We start from the raw sequence: 11,881 nt of genomic DNA on the forward strand, positions 1-11,881 counted from the left end.
GGTCCCACATGCAGCTGATCACTGAGCTGGGGGGCAGAAGTGGGGGAAGGGGACTCGCACACTCAGAGGCAAACCTGGAAGTGGACCAGAACTACTTCCAGTCCAATCCCGGGTCCATTGCTAAGAATGCTAGGGGGCCCCCCACGCTCCTGTGGGATGCTCCATCTGCCCCACCATCTCAGTATTCATGAGCTGAGCCTGGTACCTTGAGGTATATAGAAAAAACATTTAAAGCTGTGTCTATGGCCAAATTGCTGGTTCTCTGAATCAGCATCAAATCTTCAGATTCAGCTGAATCAAATCGAGACAGTGATCCAAATCAACTAATTGAATCATTGTCCCCTAATTTGGGCTGAATTTGAATTGAATATGGCCCATTTCTCGCACCCCTAGTAGATATAGATATAGAGCCGTTTCATTTTTAATATGGAAAAATGTAGATTTTGGGTTACTACTTTAAATCTGAAAATTGGGGATTTTTCTTTTATCAACGAAAACCAGGATCCCTGCTAATAACATCAAAAGTTGTGACAAGCAAGATTGAGAGAGGTGAGCAGTGGGGTGGCTAAAGTGCCTACACAGGCCTCAGTATGCTGCTAGAGGGCTCCAAGTGACTTGGGGAATACCAAGGCCTAATACACAAAATGTTGACATAAAATCTAGCTCTAAAATAGTGTCATAAATATAGTTAAAACTCATGCTTAGTTTAGGTCCAGGGAGTTTCCTTTGACTATAAGGAAATCTTTTGTTTTGTGTTTGGCTATTGATTAATGGCCAGAACTATGTTAGAGCATGTCATATTGAGTCAAAGATACTAATAAGATAAATCATGCTAGAGAATTGTGATCTGTTTCTTAACACTTTCTTATTAACAATTGTCATTTCAGTTCTGTTTACAAATAAATGTCTACATTTCTGCAAATTGATGCCCTAGGGACATAAGTCCATTTCCCCTATTTATATATCAATTGTTGTTAGTTTTCAATTTAATCTGATATATCATTTTACCAACAAAAATGCTGTTTATAAATCTTTCAATTAGCTTAGGAATAAGGTTTTAGCAGTAACCCTTGCCATTTATGCCTCTGTATTCAAACACACATTTTCTTCAGTTATTTTAAATAACCTTTGTGATACCTCAGACTAAAATATCCATGCGATTCCTTAGGTCAATTAACATTTGTTTCATGTCTTGCCAGATATAAATTGATTCATTTCACATATCCTTGAAGTTACAGAATGCATGAGGTTTATACAGATTGTGCTTAGACTTTCTATGGATTATATTGTTATTGGTCTTACTGTGGTCAGTACAGTAGGCATAAAATTGGGAGTTTGGAAACCTTCATTCTGACAATGTGTTGAATTCATTCCAAGAGTGCAACCTTTCTAGTCCCCTCTACAATCTGTTAAAGGAACTACTTTTTATTCGGAACATATTTTATTTTTCTTCTAGAAAAAACAGACTTTTTCACAGAATATTGAAAACTGAAATATTTTGTTTGGGAAACATTGTTGCAACATGTCATGGGAGTTGTGGTGTGGTCACCACATGTTCTCATTGTCCTCCATAGGTTGTAGTCACTTGTCAGACTATATCTTACATGATTCACCTGGGTCTCTTGGCTGTGGGGCATCATTGGAGATTGTAAATCCAGCTGTTCAACCTGACTCCTATATAGGAAAATGGAGATACGAAGAAAACAAACTACCGTTACACGGACCATTCTGACTAGAAACTTGAATAAAGAGGTTTTAGCTTTCACTGAAATATTTTGGGTGTGAGCCAAAAATCCCTTTGCAAAAAGAATAGAGAGCCTAGTAAAAAAAATCCAATTTCTGTTTTTAATGGAAAGTATTTTTCTCAGCCCTAGGATAATGTTATGTATTTGCATAACTAATAAGATGTTGTGAGGCCTAACTAAATAAAGTTTGTAAAGTTCTATGAAACTTTTAAGTAGCACAATTGTTCTTGATTTCTATTTTGGTGTTCATTCTCCATCATGGGACAACACATGTTCCAGGTGGTATGTCACAATATTTTGGGCTTCTAAAGGGTGGTATGTTCAGGAGCATTTGAAGGCCTTTGCAAATCTAAATCTTGCATCTCTTCATATCCAAAATGTTCTAAAAGTTAGGAGAGATAAACTAATTCACTCAAAGCCTATAAAACAAAGCAAGTGGGAAGAAAATGGTTGCAATCAGTATTGAAATGTACATAAACAACATTTGTTTAGAAAAATGAAAACATGCCCTTTTCCTTGCTTTCTTTTTAAATGTGCATGCAATAACCAAATTGTTCCATCAGAAATTCAGTAATCATCATCCCTCCATCCAACTATCTCTTCGATATTCCAAGACCAACATCTCGTTTTTAGACACAATGATCAGTATCCAGAATGATAAAATACAGACCATGTTATACAAGACCAACACACACATCCACAAAGAACCAGCAATCACCCTAAATGCACCAAGAAAGCTGTGATATACAACTAAGCCCTCAAATACTACTGAATTTGCACTGAGGAGAACACCCGGGATTGCCACCTCGCCAATCTTAAAAAGGCTTTCACTCAACAAGGATATTCCTCCAGAAAGGTAGATCGCACATTTGGAAAAGACACCTGGTTAACATAAGAAGAATTGCTTCAGTACAGAAAAAAACCCCACACGAATCACATACCACTGGTTATAATATATCACCCGTCCCATGAAACCATATGGAAAATTCTCACACAATTGCAACCCATACTAGAAAGAGACCCTGTTTTTAAAGAGATCTTCCCAGAACCAGCCATCCTAGCCTTCAAACAAGCACTGAACCTTGCTAAGCTCATCACCAGAAGCAAACTTCCTCAGGCCCAGAACACACCAAATGCCATGACCCAGCCCATGCCATGACAAAAAGTGCAAAACCTACCAACACCTCTCCACCACCCCCACTATTACTACACCCCACAACAGAGATGTCAGCATCCCTGCATCTTACAGCTACACCTCCAGAAATATACTATATCTCATCCAGTGCACAAAATGCCCTGGTGAAAAATACGTAGGAGAGACCAAACAACAACTGTGTACCAGAATGAATACGTATCGGAAATCTATCAATGACAGGAATACCCAATTACTGGTGGGGATACATTTTTCACAAGAAAACCACTCTCTCTCCAATCTCTCAGTTCTGATCCTCAAAGGGAACTTACAAAACACTTCTCAGAGATGAGCCTATGAACTCCACTTCATCAACCTCCTGGAAAGGAGAAGTCATGGACTAAATATAGACAGTGGATTTATGATGCATTATGACTTGCCTGACATCTGACTTCCCAGGTACCTCTCCATTATTTAACTGCTACATTCATCCCCCTTTTTCGTCTTCCCCCCATCCAGCCTCTCTCTCACCCACTGACTCCTCAGTTTACATCTTCACTGACAGCCTATCTTGCATGTATACCAGCCCAGCCTCTAGCTTCTTTCCTATTCATTCCATCCGGGAGGAGTGCACACCAACTGTAGAGACTTCCTCAGCTTAACAAAGGGTTTTCAAACCGGAAAGCTTGCTAATTTTTTTCCCCCAACTATTTAAGTTGGTTTAATAAAAGCTATCAGATTCACCCAAAGAACCTTGTCCTGCGATAACCAAAGATTTTTCTCAAACTGGAAAAGAGAATTCTGGGACCTGAAGCATAGAACATTTCATCCCCAAAGGAATCTATTTTTAATAATTCTGGTAAATTAAAAGACACGGGCTATAATACAAGTATATTTTAACCTTAATCTTTATCATGTCTTACTGATCTATCATCATACATGCTTGGTTCGCTCTCTAAAACCTTCAATTCTTTTGTCCCAGATAATAGACTGAGAACAAATTAAAGCAAAACATAAGTAGCAATCCTTTGGCTCAAGGTCAGCATCCCATGGCTAAGTGAGTTTGACTAGAGGTTTGATCTGGGAATGCAGCTGAGACAGACAATTACATTCCTAAAAGAAGGACAGGAAGGCAGGAGCTAGACAGGAGTTCTGAATACTTCCTTTTATACTACAAAAAGATACGTATAACTGTTTTAAGGTTTGACACTTAAAATATAACCTTTTATTTGCCTCTTAGCATTTGCTTTTTACATGTGAATAGTCAATCTGGGATATAGATAAAATAATACCTTCTGTTACAGAAAATCTCAGGTATGAAACCTGAGATACAGTTACACTATTGTGTAGTCAAGAGACTTTGTTTATTACAGACATCATCAGAAATACAGAGTAGGCATTAAAGGGCAGATACAGAAGAGTGAACAAGCCAGGTGAGACTGCAACAGCTTTGACTTAAAAAGTACATTAGGAAAATATTATTAAGGCTGCAAACCCAAGCCCTCAAACGTTAGTAAACACAGGAGTTAAGGTTGCCAATGAATCATGACTTTTTTTTTAATATGACCCCAAACTGGCACAAATGACACACAAACTGGTACAAGTGATCAGAAACCCTTCAGATCTGTAACACAACAGAAGCTCTGTCCACATAAACCACTTTCAAAATGGTTGAAACTGGTTTCAGATAAACCTGGATGGATATAGTATCAGACTTAACTGATTTAGGTTAAACAGTTTATTGAACTATTGTCTCGGATCCCCTCTAGATTCAAGTTAACTCACAGTCCCTCTATCTCAGGATACTTTGTACCTCCCCTGCAAACCTCACTTCAAAGGGTGGGTGGACTAGGCTTGGCTCAAGCTAGCTGCTTCAGCTGATCAGGAAGTCATGCTCTAGCGACCCCCAATCTTTGGCTTGAGTAACTGCAGGCATGTAGCTGCATTTCTGGACTCAAAAGTGATTGTTTCTTTACTTGCTTGTCAATTCAATCTATGTAGCTTAAACTAACCTGTGAAGATTGAATCTATTCAGCCTTGGGATTTTTGACTGTCTGTACTCGGCCAATATGGACCTATGCTGTGGATGAATCAGGATTGCGAAATGAGGGAGGATCACATCTGTAGATGCCTGTTTTCATCTGTTGCACAAGCAGGAAGGTGTGTAGTGTATGAGGCTGGGACTGCATGAAGAGAATGGACATTTGATGAATGTAAGGGGTGTATATATTTGTCCTGGGTATGACCATAAACTGCATCCTACTGGAGGTCCTGGTGGTAACGTGGTGGAGCTACTTATGACAGGGTAGCTCCCATAAAATATCACAATGTTGCAACCTCCAGAGTAAAGCAAGTATATGGGAACCACAAAACCCTATCACCCATTGCCTTGTGGGTACTCCTTGGTTAGAGAAAGGCTAAGGGGCATAATCCTGACAGAAATGCATCTCACTGAGGCATTAGGCAGTCATAAGTTATTCTTATCTATTGTTTTCTGGCAGAAGCTACGACCATTGATGTACTGAATGTCTAGACACAATCTGGCCTTTGAATTCTATCTCAGTGGTCTAAAATGGGGTGGTAGGTCTTGGGCAGCCTCTATTCCTCCATGCTTTTACCTTGATGTATGTGTTGAAGGTCTTGGTGTGATGGTCACAGGACTCTGTACAAGCAGATTCATCAGGCACCTAATTCGTAATTTCATGTAAATTTACATGAATAAATTGTATATTGATTCTCTTAGCCTTGTAATAATATGTGTGACTAGATATAAATTAGCAGCCATTGCTTTCCTTCCTAGTTACTCAGCAACCCAATCTTGAGGCCTGTGTATGAGCAATGACTTGGTTACTTCACCCATATGTATGTAAGAGGTATACTATTAAACTCACTGATAAGTCCCAAAAATTAATATCTATAACATGTTTTATTTTCATATTGTGCCATGAATGTGGACAAATACTTACCTACTTCTCTTTTGTTTAGAATGTGTGCTATTCCTGGGTGACCACAGCAAATGTGTAATACCACACTCTTTAACCAATAACTTTTTAAATTGTCCTTTTTGGTTTTTTCATAAGTAACTATACTGTCTCCCTCAATCTTCTTAAAAAATCCTCTGGCCACTTCCCAGAACTTAGTTTGCTGAAACCCAAACAACTATCTGTCTGGTGCTTTCCATCCCCACCTCTAGAGTAGTGCAAATCCTGCAATGTAGATCAGGCATCATCTGTTACTACAAATTTCTCTGGTAGGACACTGGCTGCTTCTGATGCCAAATATGGATCAAGTAAGGACAATAGTAATGCTTCAAACTTAAACCCCACTTTTTCCTCACAGTTCTGTCCAACTTGATAAACATTTATGTCAACACACCTGAATATCTTTCCAGAAATATCACTACCCCTTGTTGTCAGAAACATACCTTAAAATAAGGGAAAAAAACCTGTTAATTTCATTCTCTCTTTCTCTTCTTCCCTTTCAAATGATTTTTATATCTCATATACTTAAGCATTCTTATTTCAACAGACTCACTTGGTTTATGACTGTTTGATAAGTTCACTTCGCTTTACGTTTAATTCTGTTTTTTCAAGTAACTGTTTTTATTTATGTGGTAGAGTTAAACAAAAAGTTATTGTTTTACTTAGTATTTAGGTTATGGTATAGCTGCTTCTTTCTCAGGCCTCAAGAAAGACATGTTGTGCCTAAAAGCTTTTCTAACATTTCCATCTATATAGTTGATCTTGCATGTTCCCTGGATCATCCCTACTATAGGACCACTATGGTCTTACTACTTTGACCTTATCAGCATTTCAAGTATAATATAAAAAAATTGTGTCATGAACTTACTAAGGTGCTTCAGTGTGTCATAGTAAGAAAAAGGTTGCATATCTTTAAATAGTGTAGTAAGGATATAGGACCATATTTGTGGGGATGTTTCCATCCAGGTGCTGAGTACTCACCAGTGAAAGCTGAGGACATTCAACATATTATTAAAAGTATTCAGCACAGTATAGAGTTAGGACCTTAATTATTAACTTTTCTTTCTCTACTTGACTACATTTTATTCCATGAAACTTTATATTTCAGTCTTTAACTCTATTATTTTTTCATGCTCTAGTAAAAACTTTTCTTCTTCTAATGAAGCGCTGGTACTGAATTCTTCTGAGTTCTTACTCACTTTGAGCACTGGGTATAATATTTTTTTTTTTGCACAATGCAGTACATTTGCTGGCATAACAGCTTAGCAACATTTCTCTACCCTATCGATATAATTGGAAGTTTTTCATGTAATTGAATGCTGCTGAGGAATTTAAATTATAAAGCATACTAGTTTGATTTTAAGCAAAAAGTGTTAGCTTCTGCTATAACTTTGATTTCCATTTATTTTGGTGGTTTAAATGAAATCCCTAGAACTATTTTAATATAATCTTTTATCGTTATATTTATACTTTAACAATTAATAAAATAATATTTGTTATTATTTTAAAGTATTTATACTTTAACAATTAATAAAATAATTTGAATTAAAATTAAAAAAAACCCCTATAGTTAACAAATATGTTTATCATCAGCTATTACAGTCACACTATATGAGCTTTTAAAACACTAGCTGTTATTTTATCATATATTAACTAGTTCCAGGACTGGAAACCAGTTGGTCAAATCTGTGTTTGGTTAAATAAATATTCTGTCCCTCTAAAGTATCTGCTACTACCAGTGTTGAGACAGATAACCGAGCTAAGAAGCACCATTGGTCTTTCCAAGTATAGTACTACTTATATTCTTACTAGCTGAGATCACTGAATTAAGTTTTCTGTGATGTTTTGAGGTTTCATACCTAGAATGGTTATAAAACGTTTGATGCAGCACACATGCATGTTAGCTATTTTGAAGAGACTTGTGCTTTTTAAATGGTCTCTAGAAGATTAACATCATAATCAGATTTGAAATGCCTATGTCAGATTCTTTTGTGGATGAAAAATAATAAAATGGGGAAGGAGAATTACAATGTGGATGGAAAACATTCAGATTCCATGGGATTTAGTTTCCTAATCATAGATTTCGTTTTTAACTGCCTTCATTTTAAAAGAAATATGAAATGGCCAGCTGTGAAGAACATCTAAATGTAAACTCATAGCTTATTCTTTTAGAATTCCCACCCAATCAAAGCCTGAGTAGCTGTTTTTGGAGTAGAAAGTTTTAAGTATGACAAAAAGAAATCCTTTTTAAAGCACAAGCTTCCCCACCTGTTCCATACATCTGCTTTGTAAGCGGCTAGAGAATCTCTATAGTGTCTTTATTCACTCTAATATTTGAGTACCACCTCAAATTGCATTGCACAGGGACATACAGCCCATGTGGAGTTGTGAAAAGTAAGTATGGATCCTCTTGCAAACCAACAATGCCTCTCTTTCCATATCCCCAGTTTCCTGTCTATGCATTCTGCATATTTTTGGCTGAGCTACAATGAGAATTAGAATTATATAAGGTAGAAATAGAGGAGACTTAATAGGTCATGTAGACTATTCTACTGCAAGCACAATAATAGATTTCACTGCATTACTGTAATGACCAATTAATTAACTTTGAATCCTTGTTCATTTTCCATTGTTACATTGTTAGTAAATTTAACTGCTGATCCCTATAAAAGAGACTTCTAATTAATGTGTTTAAAGCCATGCAATTGTACATATCTGATCTATCTTTTATTTCCATTTGATAGCCCATTGCATAGAAAAAAAGCTAATAGTCAATTTATCTAAAGTGCCCCCTAACTTTAGGCAGGCCACTCTTGGTCTACTTCCTTCTTCAAGTATTGTCCCATTGGTTACTGATCTTGACATTCTGTTTTTGCAACCAATGAAAAGGCTCTCAGGGGACTGGGAAAATAGTTCTTGTAGTAAGTGGCAAAATGAATGAAGCACTAGATCAGGGGTTGGCAAACTATGGCCTGCAGGCCAGATCCAGCCCAACAGGCCAGTCTATCCAGCCCACAGGGCTCCTCTAAAATTTAGACAATTATTTACCTGCCTGTCTGAAAGCCAACATGGCGCCGGTGGCATGAGGCACCAACTGCAGCAGCAAGCAGCTTGGGTTCTAGTTGCAACTCAGCCAGCCCAACCCCAACCTGCCCCGCCCTGCCCCACTCCACCTCACCCCCAGCCCCCAAAGTTTCTTGAGACTGGAAGCTTCTGGCTAGCAGAGGCTTCTGCCCTGGTGACCCTGTGGCTGTTCCTGAGCCCTCCTTCATCCAAGAGTTGGAATTCAGGTAAGAACTGCCACTCCCTGCCCCTACCATACTGATACCCACATCCTCCCACACCCCCTACCCCAACCACACACCCCACACTTACTCTCTCCCACATACCCTACCCACCATACTACACTGCATACACCCCCCACATCCCATCACACTGTCACACCTATGTCCCAATGACACAGCTCCCACATACACCCCCTTAACTCCCCCACACAATATACAAGAATAAGAGTGTATTTTGAGCTATTATGCAATTGCCTCTACATGCACTATGTAAACACACACAAATCAGGACAAAAATATTTGTTTTAAATAAAATTAAAATAAGTTATAGTAGATGTTTGATTTTTTTTTTTAAGTATATGATTTGTTTTTCTTCCAGTTCCAAGATGACACCCTCTCCTCCCAAAAGGAGTACTTCTGATGCCAGGGGAGGGACTTTGGTGACAAAGGTTAGGGGCTAGGGGAGGGACTTCTGGTCCCAAGGTGGCAACCAGGGGGAGGGGTACTTGTCAAGGTGTAGGGCTACCCTTGAGGTCCTTGATTGCTCATTAAAACTCATTAAGTGCCTTCCAGCTGAAATAATTGCCCACCCCTGCACTAGATAGTATGATTCTGTTGCACTTCTGAATATGTGGGCTGACTGAGCACCTATAATATGCTTTAAAAAATGTAAGAGAACTCAGTTGAACAGAAGGGCCTATTATCTCAGTGTAGTTTCTGAAACTCTTGCTGCCATCACCAGAATTTTTGTGTGCACATTGATGGAGATTACTGAGTAGATGGATTCAGATACACTGAATAACCCACAGAAGGGAATGAGGTACACTGCTAAAATGCTAGCATAAAATGTCTATTTCTTGCTCCCTTAAATTACATTATGGCTATTGTAAAAAGTTTGGTTAGGATTATAAAGGTTTCAGCTCAGGCTAAGTATGTGATGATTCTTCAATTCAAAACTTCTTTATACATTAATCCAGAAATTTTGAAAGATTTGGTTTAGACATGATTCTTAATTTTACATGAATCTCATAGGCTTTAAGTGCTTGCTGTCATATAACATGTGGGCGAAATTCATTTCCTTCAGCCAAAGCCCCTTATCTGGTGCCTGCACCTACTTATTTGCCACATTGTTGCATCTCAAAGATGAACCTTCTTGCTCCTTCCTGTTTGTTAATTCCCTTATTTCAGCCTATCCCTCCTGTTGCTTATCTCTCTTCCTGTACTCCAGCTGTGGCTACAGAGCTGCCCTATCTTGCTCCCCCACACTGCCCAGATCCCTTCCTGATAACAGCTGTCAGCATTTAACATTTACATTGTGCACATTCAAATGGCCACTATACATGCTACACGATATTTCCTGAAGCTGAAATTGTCAGATCTCTGAGTTAGGCTGCTTTTGAATGTGGTATTTTTTTATTATTAACCAGCATTCCATTCTTTTTTGTGTTGAATTGACTTTAGTATCTGGAAATCTGGGGTTTAAACTATTAGTTAGAATACCCATGACCCATTGTCATTTGACATCTCTCCAAGACACTTCTTTAGAAAGCAGTCTTTCCAGCAGTGATATTACAGTCTGCAAGGAATTCACATTGTGTTGCAAATTACCCAAGTTACTGCAAAGTATTGTACTTCACCAAATGTTCATTGTGTAGGGTTCATAAAAATTAAAAGCCTGTCTATGAAAACATCCTACAACACCTGCATGTGCTAAATGCCATTTTTAAATGTATGTTTTATCACTGTATTCTAAATCACATATAATACATGGTGTTTGACTCAAAATTTGTTTCTGCATAACTTCCTTTTTCCTTGCTATAATGTATTGGTATAGTTTAATTCCAATACTATTTTAGATCCATTTTCATAGTTTCCAAAGATCTTTTAAATAAACATTATTAAGTATTTTTCTTAACATACATTTATGTTGGATATTTAATAGTCTGCAAATGTGAAGTTTATATCAGCTTCTTCTACATAATATTAAACTGTTGAAAATGTAGCCTTTTTATATACTGAATGAAAATGTATTTTGCCAGCTGCAAAAATAATATATTTGTTCCTTTAATTTTGGATATGCCAATTAAAGACTGAGTAGGGCCCTTCTTATATAAGTTGAGGTAGAATGTGACTGCATATGCATACACTGATATTATAACTGACTTTTTAAATTCAGTTTCTGTGCCCAGACAACAAACAGTGACACCAATCATATGTGTTTTGTTTTGTCTTTGGATATGTGTTAACTAAAATATTGATGTTTATATCGCAAAAAACTGTTCAGGCTGTCGTAATTATCACCAAATCCTTAGGATCTCTTTAAATCTTTAGGATATTTAATCATGTAATAGTAAAAGAAGGATGTTTCACAGAATACAATCTGTGACTAAGTTTAAACTGTTTTCTTAAACTAAACCCAGTGAATGTTAACTAGAAAACCTTTTTTAAAGTGCAAGTCAGTAGATTTCATAGCTTAGCTGAATAGATTAGGTGGTATAATTGTCCATCTTAAATTGGCTTGTCTCACAGTGTAGAAAACATTAAATGGAATGGAAGTTCTCTCCAGTTCATTCTGGTCAATTTATAGAAAAAGCTTTCAGAGTCTCTGGATCTTGATCATGATATATAAAGAAAAAATTGAAAACCCGATGAATAAAAATCAAAGCAAACACCTGACCAGCCAATTGGACAGCAAGTCATTCTGCCTCTTGAAAGACTAATACGTTCTTTCCTGTCTAA

At 37.5% G+C, this 11,881-nt stretch overlaps 1 pseudogene; it reads left to right on the forward strand.

Moving 5' to 3' along the window:
* The first annotated feature begins 2,383 nt into the window (after positions 1-2,383).
* On the forward strand, positions 2,384-3,328 carry LOC149868431 (uncharacterized; annotated as a pseudogene).
* The last annotated feature ends 8,553 nt before the right edge of the window (positions 3,329-11,881 follow it).

The sequence above is a fragment of the Crocodylus siamensis genome, chromosome 3 (genome assembly GCF_052110815.1).
Source record: "Crocodylus siamensis isolate JL-2025a chromosome 3, ASM5211081v1, whole genome shotgun sequence".
Lineage (NCBI taxonomy): Eukaryota > Metazoa > Chordata > Crocodylia > Crocodylidae > Crocodylus > Crocodylus siamensis.